The following is a 17,073-nucleotide window of genomic DNA, read 5'->3' as shown; positions in this document are numbered from 1 at the left end:
GGGGAAGGGGCGCTCGTGCAGCGGGGGAGGGGTCAGGAGAAAGGCGCCACCGCCCAGGGCGTCGCTCACCCTCGCTATACCACTGGACACTATCACAAGTTTAAAATCAAAATCAAGACAGCAACCAGATATTCCTACAACAAATCTGCAGGCACAGATGTGATAAGATCCAGTTGCTGAAGGAAGACTCTTGCTAGAACCTTTTGATGCCTTTGATACATGTGGTAATAGGAGGAGAGTGACAGTATTGCTTGGTGTCATTGGCAGCGGAACGCTTTTTTGTTTTTTTGGATGAGAGCAAAAGCTCAACCCTAGCCCCAGTAGGATCCTGCGGCATGACGACTCCTCCACCTACCTTCCCCCAGTCGCTGTAATTTAAAATTTCCCAGTAGGCGCCGTGCAGTGTCAACGAGCAGGTCTGCCCTGAAAGTCTTCATTCTACAGCGACACCACGCGGTAGCTGTCCGCAAATTTAAAATTACAGCAGTTTGGAGGAGTTAGGTGGAGGAGAAGAGCCATAACCGACTCGGTGGCCTCTCCCATTCTGACGTCTATGCATGGTGTTGAGATGGTAGAAGAACTCACCATAGAAGTACACTCATTCTCCTGGATTCTATAAAGTGCACACAAATTTCCATGCAACTAAATTGGCTAATGAGACAATGTGTGCCGACAGTTGGATGCTAGCGATCAGTGATTGGTGCTACTTAACCACACTTTTGATTTGCATGTGAATCTTGCCCTGCGCTATTCTAAAAAGATCTTGTAGTGTACAAGTGAAAAGGGGGCATGGCAATGGGAGGGGCCAGTGGCGTAGTGAGATGGGTGGCCTGCCCTGGGCGCCATGTTAGTGAGGGTGCTGGCACCTCTCCTCCACTCCGCTCTTCTGCCTCCTCTCATTCCCCCCCCCACGCGTGCCCCCTTCCCTTTTCCCATACCTCTAGTTGAAGTTGTTTGCGGCGGTCAAAATGTGCTCCTTTCTACCCTGTCGGCTCTTCCACTGACATCATTTCTTGATGCCTCACAGAGGAAGTGATGTCAGAGGGCGAGCCAATGGGGTCACGAGGAGCACGTTGTTGACCGCCATGAGCAACAATTTCAACTAGAGGGAAGGGGTGGGGGCAAGTGCAGCAAGCAGGATCAGGAAAGGAGTGGTGGCGGAGACAAGAGTGGGGAAGAAGCACCTCTCACCCTTGCTACGCCACTGGGAGTGGAATGGGCATGTCAGGGTGTTTACAAAAGATGCATGCAGTATTACTGAATACTGTACCTGGTCTGAGCCTAAATTACACATCAGGATATACACCAGTTGATGTACATCCTTGTGTCCAAGGTTTGGCGTAGAAATCAGCCCTATTTGGTCTCGTACCTAATTATCTCATGGACCTGTTCACACTTGCCAATGTCAACTATGTTAGATAGTCACATGCATTATACATTTTCCCATCTGTTAATGGGTATAAATTTTTTTTTTAATTCTTTATTGATTTTCACACTACAAATGCGCCATAATGAATCACATATATGTACATTGTTTAATAAGGGCAGCTAACTTTCAAATATTACTGCAACAAAGAAATTTCCCCCTCCCTCCCAGATAATATACAAATAACTCAAACCTTCATGAAACCATTCATAAAATTCCATTCCCTTCCTTACCCCCCCCCAGGATGTGTACATTTACTTGCTTATAAAATAAAATAAATTATTCCGCTGGTGTAAATTGAAAAGATACCATCATCGTCTTCTGTCTTATCACGCAGCATCTTGGGATAAGGATTTAAAATCTTTTAATTGTGACTTCTAGTACTTACCAATTATTTAGGAAACATTTGAAAACACATTTGTACACAGATATCTAGGTAGCTAAAGTACTTCATCTAAATTGTAACTATTTTTTCTTTTGTAAACCACATGGAATTTTATGGTACTAAGGTATAGAAATAAATTATTGTTATCTAAGCCCTATTCTATAAAAGGTGCCCAATTTGGAGTGTTGTTTATAGACTAGTGTTCCATGCATTTTTTGGTCCCATTTTTTGAGCGCCAGTGACTGAATCTAGTCCATCGGGCAGACTTGCTCTATACCTCTACAAAAAATGACTTGGAGTGGGAAGCTGCTTTCAATTCCAAACTCCAACCCACCTGCTAAGCACTAATATCTGTCTTATCATTTGCTTTGTCATTCCCCCACCTGAGCACAGTGTACTCATGCACCTTCTTGTCTAGTTTGTCTGTCTTGACTAGATTGCAAGCTCTTTGGAGCAGGGACTATCTCTTCTGTGTTTTGATGTATAGCACTGCGTATGTCTAGTAGCACTATAGAAATTAGTAGCAGAGGTAACAGGCTTTTTCCAGCTGCATATTAGCAATTAGCCAGCTATATGCCATTTATTGGGGGGTGGGGGGTTAAATAGGAACATTAGCAAATGGCCTGCAAATAATAGAAAAAGAAAAAGCACTAAAAAAGTGTGCTCTGTTAAATCTGGACCAGAGTTTACCACACTTTAGGAAAAAGGCCCTTTAATTTGTTATTTATGTAATCTTTACTGGGAGTTAAGTAATTACAGCACATAATAAATTTTAACTCAAGTATAATTTGGGTTAAATATTTTTTTTTATAATATTATGAAAATGTTCAGTAATTTCTCCATTATAGTGGGCTAGAAAGATATAATATGAGGAAAGTTGTTATTTGAATGCTTTATGATTTTGTTATCTTTATTCTTTACTGTTTTTTGTGAACTGTAATTTGGAAAAATTATAAATAAATAAAAAATTGTTATTTATGCACTTTCTCTGTCCATTAGACTGTTTTACAAATGTAATTAACAAATAAATAAATATTTGAACAGAAAAGAACTCAGGAATAAAAACTGAAAGGGGATGTGCTGGACACAGAGATCAGTGAAGGTGGGGACTGGGAATAATATATCCTTAGAAGTGCATTGGGTTGAAAGCATTACAGAGGGAGAGAGATAAGTTGCCTTATTGGGGAAATGCTTAATATCGCTAAGCTAGTTTAGATCCAAGTCTGGAAAAGAGAATGGACTGTAGCGAAAATGTGTTATTAGGATGGATCAACAAGTTACAGTTTTTATCCTGCTGATATTGAAAAAGTGACACTTTTTACAGGGTTTTACCTTTCTGATTCAGAAAATGTTGTGGATTAAGGGAACACACAATTGCATGAAAATTATTGCAGAGATTTTCTCAGGAAGGATACCGTATTCATATTATAAAATGAAATGGTAACAGATGAGATGTAAAAACACTTGGAATGGATGAATGCATAGAAATTACCATTTTGAGCTTATCTTCAGCTCAATCAACATTTATTTAGTCAATTTTCTATATTGTTCTTCTCAGGGAGCTCAGAATGGTTTATATGAATTTATTCAGGTACTCAAGCTTGTTCCCTGTCTATCCTGGCAAGCTCACAACCTATCTAATGTACTTGGGATAATGGGGAGATTAAGTGACTTGCCCAGGGTCACAAGGAACAGTGTGGGCTTGAACCCACAACCTTAGGGTGCTGAGGCTGTAGCTTTAACTACTGTGCCACACTCTCCCTCTGAGCTGCATGCTTGCAGTTCCCTGAAGCGTTCCAAATTTTATAAATGTGTTTAGAAGGGTACAAATTGAAAGCGTGCTCTATACTAACAGGGAAACATTCTCTTGCAAATATGTAACTGGCTGGGTTCAGGCTCTGATTTATGCATAGCCAAGATAGGCAACTGCTTCTGGAGCCAACTTCTGATAGGCATCAAGACTATTGCCAATGCTGCCGTGTCAATCTGGCCTGGTGCTGCTGTCTCCTGGAATAACAGCAGCCAAAGTAAATATGTGTGCAAGATTCAGCACAAGGCCTGCAAGCTGTCCTGATCTGGAGAGGCCTTATGGACTATGCTGTTTACTTTTATGTACAGGAGAATGGGATGGAACACTGAGCTTATCTAGAGGATCTTGCAAGAACAATTACTACACAAAACTGATATTTCCAAGAAAAATCTATGGCTTGTTATTAAGGGGCAGGTTAGAAAGAGGGACCATGATAAACACCAACTGGATCTGTGGAAGCCAGCAATTTTAAATGAGAGGGCAAGTCTGATCATGACATGTAAGAGTGAATGATATGCATCTGGAGAATGGTTAAAATGTTTCCTTTGATAGAAAATCCATAAATTTGACAAAGTGCTATTGCTTTGTTGGACTAATGGAATTTGTACTGTTGTGTTTATGTTATTGTACAGAGGGTACCTTTTTGCAAACACGAATAATAGACTTTTGATGAAAGTGAAAAAGGCTGATTGTGTGGAGACAACGTGCATTTTGGCTGTTGCAAACCAATGATTTAATGAGCCTTATTCTAAATTTAAGTTACTCAGTATTGAACAGAGCTTGCGGTGCCAAACAAGGAAATGTTTTGTTTCTATGTTATTCTCCTCTCCTCCCATTTCCAAAGGGCCAGAATTTATCAGTTTGGAAGGGGCGGCATTTGAAATGGGTTGCTGCTCTCCATATTATCAAGCTGGCAGCTGTTCAAAGCACTTATGGGTTTGGCACTACACAGAAGCCATAGGTGCTTTAAAAAATGACCAGGATTAATTTTATAATGGCATTTAGTCCATAAATGTTTATGTGTATTAAAACCTGATATACCGCTTGTACTGACAATGCACATCTAGGTGGTACACAGTCTAAAAACCAAAAACAAAAAAGATTTTTTTAGGTGCCATATATAGAATCTAGATCATGGTGGTAAGCTAACACATTTAAAAAAGAGGGGTATCACTTGGAGTTTTGAAAGGTAAAATACAATATTTTGTGTTTTGTATTGACTAGTCTATTTTGAGTCCCTGGTTCAGGCCTCAGAGACAACGGGAAGTAAGATGAGTCAAGAGCCAGGTGATGCATAAAAAGGATATTTTATAGGCTTTTACAAATATAGAGTATACATTAAATTTAGAGCTGCTTCGCTGTGTTTTTGTCTATGTCCTGTCTGAATGAATGAGAGCAGAGCAGAGGGAGCCTGTGCACTGCCTGAATGAATGGGGTGTGTGTGTGTGTGTTTTTGAATGGTGGGTGTGAAGAAGCAGAGACGAAGGATCAAGATGTAGAATGAGCGAGATCAAGATGCTGCAGCCTGTCCTTGTAGACTTGAGTTTTTTCTAAAAACAGTATTTTTCAGTATCTTCCTTTGTCACAATTTGGTATCTGTTTGAAATAATGGCTCTGGTAGTTGAAGCTAGTTGACATAGTGACTGCTACCCACAGCTAGCTGTGGGTAGCTGCGGGTAACCCGCTGGAACGGGGAAAAGAAATCAATGGTTGCCACGGGTACAGGGACAAGGCCATTCACCGGGTTATAAATAATTTTAAACAAATAAAGAATCATTTAACACAAAATGATCCAATAACTCTCACTTGCTTTTCCATTAGGAACCATAAGGTATTTTCTCATATTTCTTAAATAGGCAGACCCAATGTCATTATAAATTGGCACAGTATGACAAAGCCAAGTCCGAACTCAAAATCTGGCTCACTAGAATGCTATATTGATCCTCGGGTGCACCACTCCACATTCAAACTTTATCGCAACGTTAAGCTTGATGTGCAGAATCTTCCCTGGATCAATTTAATGTATTAATCTAAAATTTTTTTGATTTTTGATTTTATAACATTTCATTATTCAAAAGTGTTCAATAATTAAGGAATACTTATAAAGTGAACTTAGCTTTTAGTTTGTGGTGATTGTAGGGACTTATTTTGCCGACATGTTTCGCAATGAAATGCTTTCTCAAGGCTGGGCCCCTAACAAGAAACACAGCCTTTTATTAGGGCACACATCCTAAAATCTTAAAATCATACTAAACTAACATAGATATGTTCAATATATATAATATATAATATATAGCTTACCTAACTTTATCAACGCCATCCGCATTGACCACTAATTTTTACCCAGTTTGCAGTTTGTTCTGCTCTCTGTTTAACTGCCTCAAACGAGTCAGCTGTGAGGGATGTGATGACATCATCACTCACATATACTAATTCGAAAGAGAATTAAAGTGAGACTGACCCCTCTTCGCTAGAACAAATTCTCTTTCGAATTTAAGAGTGAAGCAATATCAGCAAGTCAGTCCAAAAACTTAAGCCACACTCATAAAGTCACTTCTTTTGATTAAATATGAATAAATAAGTAGTTAATTTTCAAATAACATTTCGGTGCAACTTCATTTGTCTTAAATGTACTCAGTCAGAAATCATTTCAGTACTATATTAGCTCAGCAAGGAGAGTGTGGTGTTCTGATCTTTATGGGGACTATCCTTGATACAACTAATAGCGAAACGCGAATTCACGTCGGAGTCCCTCCCTGCTGCCTAAGATAAGTCTGTTATAGGCATTAATGAGTTTTTCATAGCAATGAAATAATTATTTTTAAGTTCAATATTTTTTATTGATTTTATATATAAGTAAGAAAGAAGTACATAGCAGAGTCATATAATACGATAACACGACAATAAAGAAAAAAAAAAAGAAAAAGGAACAAATCAGGGTAAGAAAACATCAGTCTAGAGCACCAGATGACATTAGTACATTTCTACTTCTCTAAAGTACTCATAAAACAGTAATACTAACATTGAATAATCCATCGAATATTCATGGTAAAGAATCACAGTAAGAGGACAATAAGTGCCAGACAGCATCATGTTTGTGAAGGGCACCATGCTTCTCAGCAAAGTACCTTTCATACCTCATAAATAAACAAATAGAATTCCACCAGGAAATATAGGACAAATTATCAGCATGTTTCCAGTTGGTAATAACAAGTTTCAGAGCAATCATTAGTAAACAATGCAATAATTTGGCTGCATCATCATCCAGTATAGTTTTTAAACCATGCCTGCCATAAATAATGATAGCCAGATAAATTTCTTCCTGAATACCAAGGACTTTAGAGATGGTCTTCCAAATTTGTGACCAGAAGATATTAATAGGTAAGCAATGAAATATTACATGGTCCAGTGTACCAACATCATCTTTGCAAGACCAGCAACATGAAACTTCAGAATTAGGAAGCTTTGATAATTTATATGGCGTCCAAAACGCTCTGTGGAACAAATAGTAGACAGATTGTTTGATAGATGAGGAATGTAAAGAAGTATGTACCTCCTTCCAAATTTTAGACCAAAGGGATGATTTCAAGTTAACACCAGTGTCATGTGCCCACACTTCCCATAAACCTAATGATATATCTGATTTCATGTCAATAAGCAATGAATATATATATAATACAAGCTGAATATCTTCAAATATATAGCCACACCAAATTGATATTCAAATAGTTATACTGTCGGACATCAAGTATAATACACTTTTTACTTTATGTAAACGGTAAAAGACCTCAGTGTTTCTCAAAACTGAGAAACTAAACTATGCCAGTAAAAATACTGTCATAGAGAAATACATCCTTGGTCTTATATTCTACCGTTTATTTTTCTGATTTTACTATACTTTTTACCTATTTATTATCATTTTTTTAAAAGATTTTATAGATTTCATAGAAAAGTGAGCACTTATCTTGTTTCTTTCCAACAGTGCAAAACCACCGCAGTAGTCATTCAAAAGTTCTAGTGCGGTAATAGTACATTAATCGTGAATAATTCCGCTTCAAACTGATTCACATAGAAATCCCAACAGGCCCTGTTTCGCCCTACGGCTGCATCAGGGGATTATCTAAAAAAAGGACAAAAAATATCCATTGGTTTACAGAAATATTTCATGCAAACCTAAAATGTAAGCATTACTTACTTTCAATTGCGAGCCACTGCTTCAATGATTTTCTCTCAGCGAAATGGCGGCTCGGCGTATTACTGGGGTTATAAAGGGAAACACCGGATAGCACCACACCAATCAATAACAAAGAAACACGGAGACATAACCAATCGGTATGACTTCCGGGTTTCTTTCAAAAAAACGCGCGCCACTTAATCCTGGCATTCAGACCATATGGAATGTATGTTTTCAATCTAAATATCCATTTTTGTTCTCTTTGTCGGAGGTACGCTTTAAAATCATCCCCTTTATTTGAGGGATATAGCTTTTCTATAATCCAGCAGCGCATCTCAGAAAATTTATGATTGGTGTCTAAGCAGTGCTGCACCATCGGTGCCTCGATTTTACCACGGGTCAGACAAGACCTGTGTTCAATAATTCTAGTTTTAATTTGTCTAGAAGTCTGCCCTATGTAGAGTAAATTACAGGGACAACTAATGGCATAGATAACCCCACTACTGTCACAGGACGTCCTAGATGTCAAAAAATATTCTTTCTGGTCATACGGGTTAATAAAGAATCAACCTTCTTGCATGTTCTCACATACTGAGCAATGCCCACATTTCAAATGGCCTACTTCCCCATCCTGGCCTCGTCTACTTATCTGATTTTCAACAGATCCCTTACTAGTCGGACTTAGTAGCTCTTGCAGGTTTTTATTCCTAGAGTACGCAGTGGTAATTTGAATGTTCTGAAAACATGGATGTATAGACAGACAATTCCAGTATTTTTTTATAACTTTAGAAAAAAATCTAGATTGTTGAGAGTGCCTTAGCACACATACCATCTTTTCAGCTTCAACTTCAGGTTCTTTATACTCCAAGAGTAAGTCTCTCTGGTTGTACAAAGCTCTAGTGTATGCTTTCTTTATACATGTAGGTGGATATCCGCTGGTCTGAAATTTCTCACTCAGGATATTAGCTTGTTTCTTAAATTCATCCTTTGTGGAGCATATTCTCCGATATCGGAGAAATTGCGAATATGGAAGACTTTCTTTCAGGTGAGTAGGATGAGAGCTGGAAAAATCCAGAAGAGTATTTTTATCTGTAATATTTCTATATACTGATGTCTCAAAACGGTCTTCATTACATGTAATAACTACATCCAAAAATGAGATTTTAAGCGTGTCAAAAGCCACATCAGATTTGATTGTAGGTAAACAGGAGTTTAGAAAATCTACAAACAACAATAGATTCGGAATTGTATCCTCCCATAAAAGAAAAATATCGTCAATGTAGCGGCACCAAAGAGCTATCTTTGGAAACCACTGAGACGTGTACACAAATTGATCTTCAAAACTCGCCATAAATAAATTGGCTAGTGACGGTGCACAAGTAGCTCCCATAGCTGTTCCACTTAGCTGTTGATAAAAAAACTCCTTGGAACAAAAAATAATTTTTCTTCAGTGATATAGCCAACAATTGGACTAGAAAATCAGATGGCACTAAATGGGGACGCATTCTTTTATCCAAAAAATCTCCTATAATCACTAGAGCCTGATCTTGTGGGATACTTGTATATAAAGATTGCACGTCAAGAGTGACTAGTACTGTAGTTCTTTTAGGTTGGAATGAAGACAATATCCGTAGAAAGTGAGTTGTATCTTGTACATAGGACTGGATTGAAGAAACAAAAGGTTTCAAGAAAACATCTAAATATTCATTCACTCGTTCTAACAAAGAACCACAGGAGGATACAATTGGACGGCCTGGAGGGTTAGTTAAACTTTTATGGATTTTGGGTAAAATATAGAAAAACGGTATATTCGGATATTGGGGGTTCAAAAAATTCAATTCATTTTGTGTTATAAATCCCTGTTGATATCCCTGCCCTATCAAAGTCATTAGTTCTTTCTTCAATGCGTTAGTAGGATCCTTATCAAGGGGAATATAAATTGAAGTATTGGTAAGTTGACGTAAAATCTCTGCCATATACTGTTGACGATCCAAAATCACAATAGCTCCTCCTTTATCGGCTCGTCTTATAATAATGTCTTGATTAGATTGTAAAGAACCAATCGCCTCCCGTTCTTGTTTAGAAATGTTCCATGAACAAAAAAACTTTTCAGATTCAATGCTCTCTATATCTTTCATCACCAAGTCTCTATATAGACCTAGAGCTGGGTCTAATGGGCCACTTGGGGTCCATGAAGACCCGGAAGTCATACCGATTGGTTATGTCTCCATGTTTCTTTGTTATTGATTGGTGTGGTGCTATCCGGTGTTTCCCTTTATAACCCCAGTAATACGCCGAGCCGCCATTTCGCTGAGAGAAAATCATTGAAGCAGTGGCTCGCAATTGAAAGTAAGTAATGCTTACATTTTAGGTTTGCATGAAATATTTCTGTAAACCAATGGATATTTTTTGTCCTTTTTTTAGATAATCCCCTGATGCAGCCGTAGGGCGAAACAGGGCCTGTTGGGATTTCTATGTGAATCAGTTTGAAGCGGAATTATTCACGATTAATGTACTATTACCGCACTAGAACTTTTGAATGACTACTGCGGTGGTTTTGCACTGTTGGAAAGAAACAAGATAAGTGCTCACTTTTCTATGAAATCTATAAAATCTTTAAAAAAATGATAATAAATAGGTAAAAAGTATAGTAAAATCAGAAAAATAAACGGTAGAATATAAGACCAAGGATGTATTTCTCTATGACAGTATTTTTACTGGCATAGTTAGTTTCTCAGTTTTGAGAAACACTGAGGTCTTTTACCGTTTACATAAAGTAAAAAGTGTATTATACTTGATTTCCGACAGTATAACTATTTGAATATCAATTTGGTGTGGCTATATAATAAGCAATGAATACCATGTAGAAGATTGGCCTTTATGCTTACAAGCCACAAGGTCATACAGGGTCCAGACGGATGGTTTAATTTGTTTAACAGTTGCCAAATCATAGCCAGCCCTAATGGCATGTCGTAATTGTAACCATTTGAAGTATTGAGATGTAGGTAAATTGTAGGTTTTGCATATAGTTTCAAATGGGATCCAAGAACTATCACAATAAAGATGAGCCAAAAAGGCTATGCCAGATCTCCTCCAAGAGGACCAATTAATAGGTTTACCTTGTATTTTAATTTTAGCGTTATTCCAAATGTATATGTAATATGTATCACCCCAATTCGTTTTCATTAAGCGATCAGCATAGCGAAGAGCTGTTTTAGTGGACTGGATCGGTTCCGAGTAATTGGAAGCAGCAGATTCGGTGAAAGTGGAGGAAAAAATATCAACATCAATACAATCAGTTTCAAGCGGTAACCAAGATGGAATATTAGTTTGACAACTGTCAGGCTTCCAAAATGAACCCTGTCGCAACAACATAGCTGTATGATATTCATAAAATCTTGGGAAACGAACACCTCCCTCAAGTTTTCCTCTTTTTAATTTCTGGAGGCTAATACGGGGTGTCGAATTATTCCATAAAAATTTTGACAGCATTGTTTCAATTGATTTGTAAACAGATCTGGGTAGATAGACAGGAATCATGCTCAAGGTGTAATTTATGATTGGAGAAATCATCATCTTAATCGTATCCAATCGACCCCACCAAGAAAGCTTGAGGGGAGACCAGCGAGTAGTAAGCCGTGTCACCGATGAAACAAGATGTTCTGCATTATATTGCACCATTTCCTCCACTGTTGGGGCAAAATAGACTCCCAAATATTTGAGTTTTCTTCCTGTCCATCGTAAGCCAAACTGTTGTATTGATTCATGAAGTTCAGGTGAATTCAGAGACATCACTTCAGTTTTTGATAGATTCAGCTTATATCCAGATATAATAGAGTAAGCTTGGATAGTATTAAGGACATGTGGAATTGAGGCAGTAGACACATACAGTAACACATCATCTGCGTAAGCAGATAACTTAATGTCCTGCTCACCACATTTAATTTCTGTGATATCAGTATGAATACGTAGAGCTATGAGTAACGGTTCCAAAGCCAGATTAAATAGCAGCGGAGACAAGGGGCATCCCTGTCAAGTGCCTCTTCCAGGAGAAAATGGGGCAGAAAAGATACCATTGATGAATATTCTCATACATGGAGCAGTATATAGGATTTTCAGCATAGTAATGATATTGCCATTTTCAGCATAGATATTGCCATTCAATCCTATCAAATGCTTTCTCCGCGTCTAAGCTCATAGCTACCATGGATTCTGATATAGTCTGAGCTCTTGATATAACATTGATGAATGTCCTCGTATTGTCGCTAGAGAGTCGATTAGGCAAAAAACCATTCTGATCAACTGATATAAGAGTAGGGAAAACCTTCTGTAGTCTAGTAGCCAATAATTTGGCGTATATTTTAGCATCAACGTTGATCATCGATAAGGGTCTGTAATTGGATACACTCAAAGGATCTTTATTAGGCTTGGGCAATACAATAATTGTGGCTTCAGTGAAGGAGCCTCTGACATCCCCCGAAGATATGAGATGATTGAAGAACTCCAGCAAGTACGGCATCAGCTGCTTATGAAAAGCGGCATAAAACTCAACTGTGAGCCCGTCAGGGCCAGGCGTTTTAGCTTTTGCCATTGATGTGATGATCTCAAACAGTTCTGTAGTAGAAAAATCTTGAGTCAAAGAGAGGTTATCAACTTCTCCAACAGTGACGTGTGGTAGTTTAGAAAGAAAACCATGTATGTCACCAGCGGGGTCCAACTCGGAGGAATACAGAGCTGTGTAATATTGGTGAAAGACACTTAGAATGTCCTTCGGGTTAGTTATAACATCATCATTGTTATTTTTGATGGCAGATATATTCGTTCTATCCCTCAGTGTAGTAGGAGGCAGCTTGAGTAAAGACTTGGTTGGCAGCAGACTTACTTAAATAAGTGTTGTATTTGTATCTCAAGGCCTGAAGTGTGCTCAATGAGTGCATATCAGATGGGTGGGAATGATGATACCTTTCAAGATCTTTAATTTCAGATTCCAAGATGTTAACTTCAGCCATTGCAGCTTAGAGGCTGAGTAAGAAATAATGAGTCCCCTTATATACCCTTTAAATGCGTCCCAAACGTGGGACCAATTAGTGTCAGCTGGAGAGTTGAAAGAAAAGTAGTCCTCAATTGCAGCAGAGATATACGATACAAAATCAGAGTCCTGCAGAAGAGTGTTATTGAACCTCCACTGCCCCGAGGATGCTACACCACCAAATGAATTTAGTTGAAGTTGTACTAAAGCATGATCTGACACACTGATTTCTTTGATATCTGAAGAATGAATGAATCTTACCAGTGAGGGACTCACCAAAAAATAGTCTAGTCTCGAATAGGAGTTATGAGGCGTGGAGAAAAAGGTAAAATCAGAGTCCTCAAGATGCGTGATTCTCCATGGATCAATCATTTTGAACTGTGAAATAAGATCTTGTAAAGATGACCAGTTTTTGGATTTTCTGTATGAGAGTGATGATTTCCTGTCAAGTAGGGGATCCTGTATGACATTGAAATCACCCCCAAGTATGCAGTGATGATCCCGATAAGTATTCAATAAATCAGCTATTTCATCATAAAATGATACATCATCCATATTAGGGCCGTATAAATTCAAAAACATTAATTTAATGCCATCAATTTCAAGAACTACTTGGATCCATCTGCCATTAGTGTCAGAACGGTGAGACAAAATGGAGATGTCATTTCTCTTCCTAACAAATAACAACACTCCATTTTTTCTACCCAGGGCAGGGTATTGCATAACTGGATATGCCCAAGGAAATGAACATTTCTTAGCTTCACTTTCAGAGAGATGAGTCTCCTGCAAACAAAGAATATCAGCCTGAAATTTAGATAAATAGTTAAATATTTTCTTCTTCTTAATGGGATTATTCAGTCCTTTTACATTAAGTGTCAAGCAATGTAAAGGCATGTAATTTATCAAAATGAGACAGTAGAATGTCATATCTCATAACATAATACCTAGTGAAGTAGGAATCATTCTGCATAGTGCTATAGACTGTCAGAGTAGCAGAAACAAGAAAATAATAAAAAAACATCCTGTTATCCTATATAAGGAAGTTAACCTAGGGATAGTGAGAACAGGGAAAAAGGGAGAACAGGGTCATCCCGCACAGGGAAACATCTTAATCAGCAGTATACAATATAAAACATGTGTTCAGCATTACAACAGTACAAAATGACATAAGTGTGTCAGTAAAAGGCAGCCTTACTGCAAAGCAATAGGTGACAATGCATATCATTATGATAAGATAAAGGCCAAGATTCAGGTAGCGTCAATATGGCTGGGTGCCAAACTCTCCAGATAATCAGTCAGATCGTCAGGTTGAGTAAAGTCCTTAGTACAGTTGTTATATGTTACCCAAAGTTTAGCTGGGTATAGCATCCCGAACTTGGCACCAAGTTGTTTCAACCGAGGTCTGTACTCCAAAAGCTGCTTTCTGGCTTTAGCCGTTTGCTTGCATAGATCCGGTACAAATATAAGAGAGTGACTTTCATATTTGATAGGAGCCTGAAGACGGGCCTGCTGCATGATGTCAATTACTTGAGGTTAACGGAGCAGTTGGACAACCACCGGCCTCGGGTACTTGCCAGGAATCCTGGGCTGCTGAGATGGAACGCGATGTGCCCATTCTATTTCAAATGGGTGTTTAAAATTCAGATTGAGAATTTTAGGTAGATTATCCTCCAGGAACTTGACCATGTCTCGCCCTTCCCTAGCCTCAGGCAGGCCCAAGATCCGAAAATTGCTTCTACGAGATCGATTGCTCTGGTCTGCTGATTCATTTTCAAGCAGTGAGATTCTGTTAGCTTGACGTTGAAGCGTTTTTATATTTTCAACATTAACCCCCACCTTAGTTTCTACAGAATCCATTCTTGTGTTTAAATCTGCAATTTCAGCTTTAAAGGTGGAGATTTCTGACAGAATCTCTTCTGTGACCGTTTTATTTTCGGCCATGAGGGAGCGGAGAGCACGGATTTCCTCTAGCAGGGAGGCAGCAGTGACGTCATCAATTTTTATCAGGGTTTAGATGGCGAAACTGGCTTGAGACTTCGGCGCTTACCCGTTTTACCAGATGCCATGATCGGTAAGCTTACTCAGAAGCTGCAGCTAGCTCGGAATCGCCGCGATTGTAACGCTGAAATCGGGGCTTTCACGTTTCTCGAGCGGGAGACACACGTTCAGGCAGCCATCTTCCCTGACGCTCGCTAGCGCCCCCCTCGGGGGTTTAGATGGCGAAACTGGACAATGAAATAATTATGACCAATGAGGAGGCTTGCTACATTTACTTAAACTATACATGAAAAAGACAGTTTAAGTGTAGCCGCTGAGGTCATTATATACAGAGTTACTGAAATGATTTCTGACTGAGTACATTTAAGACAAATAAATTTGCACTGAAATGTTATTGGAAGGTTAACTACTTATTTATTCATATTTAACCAAAAAAAGTGATTATAAATTGACATGTACATTACAATTGTTCTTCCAGTGATTTACAATCACCTTTAGATCTACTGAGACTAATCAAAAATACATTTTGTAGTTCTTGAAATAGCATGATATGGGCTTATGACTTGGATGTTTTTCTGCCATAATCAAACATCTGAGAAGATGTCCAAGGCAAAATTTGGACATTTGGGGCTAAACTTGTTTTAAAAATGAGTAAGTGCCATAAAAGCACCCAAACTGACCAAATGACCACTGGAAAGATGGAAGCATAAGCCCCTCACACTTCACCAACCTACAAAGATGCGAATGAAACAGTACATACTTGCCTGTATGACAGTTTCGAGGTTATGGCCAATCCTATTAGAGCAGCAAGCAGGTCTCTGGAGTAGCCTGGTTGTCAATGCAGTGGACTTCAGAGAAGGGGACCTAGGCCAATATCTCACTCTAACTACTACACTTGTGGAGGGGAGTATGAGCCCACCAAAATCCACCCAAATCCTACTGTACCCACATACAGGTGACACCTGCAGGCATAGGTGCTATTATTGTGGTGTATAGTTGGGTCCAGTAGGTTTTGGATGGTTCACCATACACCATAAAGGGGTTATGGTGAGATGTGTACTTGGGACCTTTGATGTGAAGTTCACTGCAGTGCCCCCTAAGGTGCTCCACTGCTCTGCTGGCATGTCTGTGTGGCCAGTCTACTACAAATGCTGGCCCCTCCTACATGGCAATGGCTTGTTTTGTGCATTTTTATGCATTTAACCCTGCCCCCTTTTTACGGTACAGTGCAGTGTACAAAACTGTAGCACAGTTTATAGCACCAGCTGCGGCGGTAACAGCTCCGACGTTCATAGGAATTCTATGAGTGTCGGAGCTGTTACCATTGTGGCTGGTGCTAAAAACTGCACTACGGGTTTTGTAAAAAAGGGGGGAGGGGGTTTACTTTATGTTATCTCTAAGGATGTAACACTTTATAATTCAAGTTAAAAAATGAAAGAAAGTAGGTAGAGATAGAGATGGAGAGAAACAGAGAGTATGACCACAATTTCTTTGTTTCACTTAATAAACTATTCTGACATCCAAAGTGCCAGAGACTCTGGTCTAGTTTGTTTTACTTTTGCAATTGCAATTCTTGTTATTTTCAACATGAATCTGTCTGTTGTTTATCATTTATTGCTTATTTTTTTAAGTTCAATACATTTTATTATACAATACTCACATATACAACCAAGTCATAACAGATTTACATTATACATAGGAACCAACAATCGTCTATACAATAACAGTTATATAATACACCAGAAAAAAAGTATTAATTAACACAATTAAAACAAAGCACAAATAAAGGTAGCTCACTAGCAACTACCAATAGAAAATAACAATAATCAACATATAATTAACAGTAAAGATGTGCATTAATAAATTTCAACAAAATAAATCTGCTTCATCACTATATTTTATGAGAAGTTTCCATATCTTACGATATGGGTGCAAACTACCTCTTTTTTCAGCAAAAGCCCTTTGAGCTATGAGACATACAGAATTCCACCAAGTAATATACTCTATCCTCGTAAAATCTTTCCAATGGCTAAGAATTGTTTTTATCGCTAAATTTATTGCTTATTTATTTACACCCTTCTCCCTTTTACAAAATCGTAGTGTGTTTTTTAGTGCCGGCCGTGGCTCCTATGAGCGCCGCAGCTGTTTACCGCTGTGGCCAGCGCTAAAAACCATGCTATGGTTTTGTAAAAGGGGGGTTAGTACAGTGTTCCCCTGCTCATTCCCGGTTCGCAAATTGCGGACTCACTCA

Source organism: Geotrypetes seraphini, chromosome 13 (genome assembly GCF_902459505.1).
Source record: "Geotrypetes seraphini chromosome 13, aGeoSer1.1, whole genome shotgun sequence".
Taxonomy (NCBI): domain Eukaryota; kingdom Metazoa; phylum Chordata; class Amphibia; order Gymnophiona; family Dermophiidae; genus Geotrypetes; species Geotrypetes seraphini.
Note: the sequence above shows the minus strand (reverse complement) of the source record.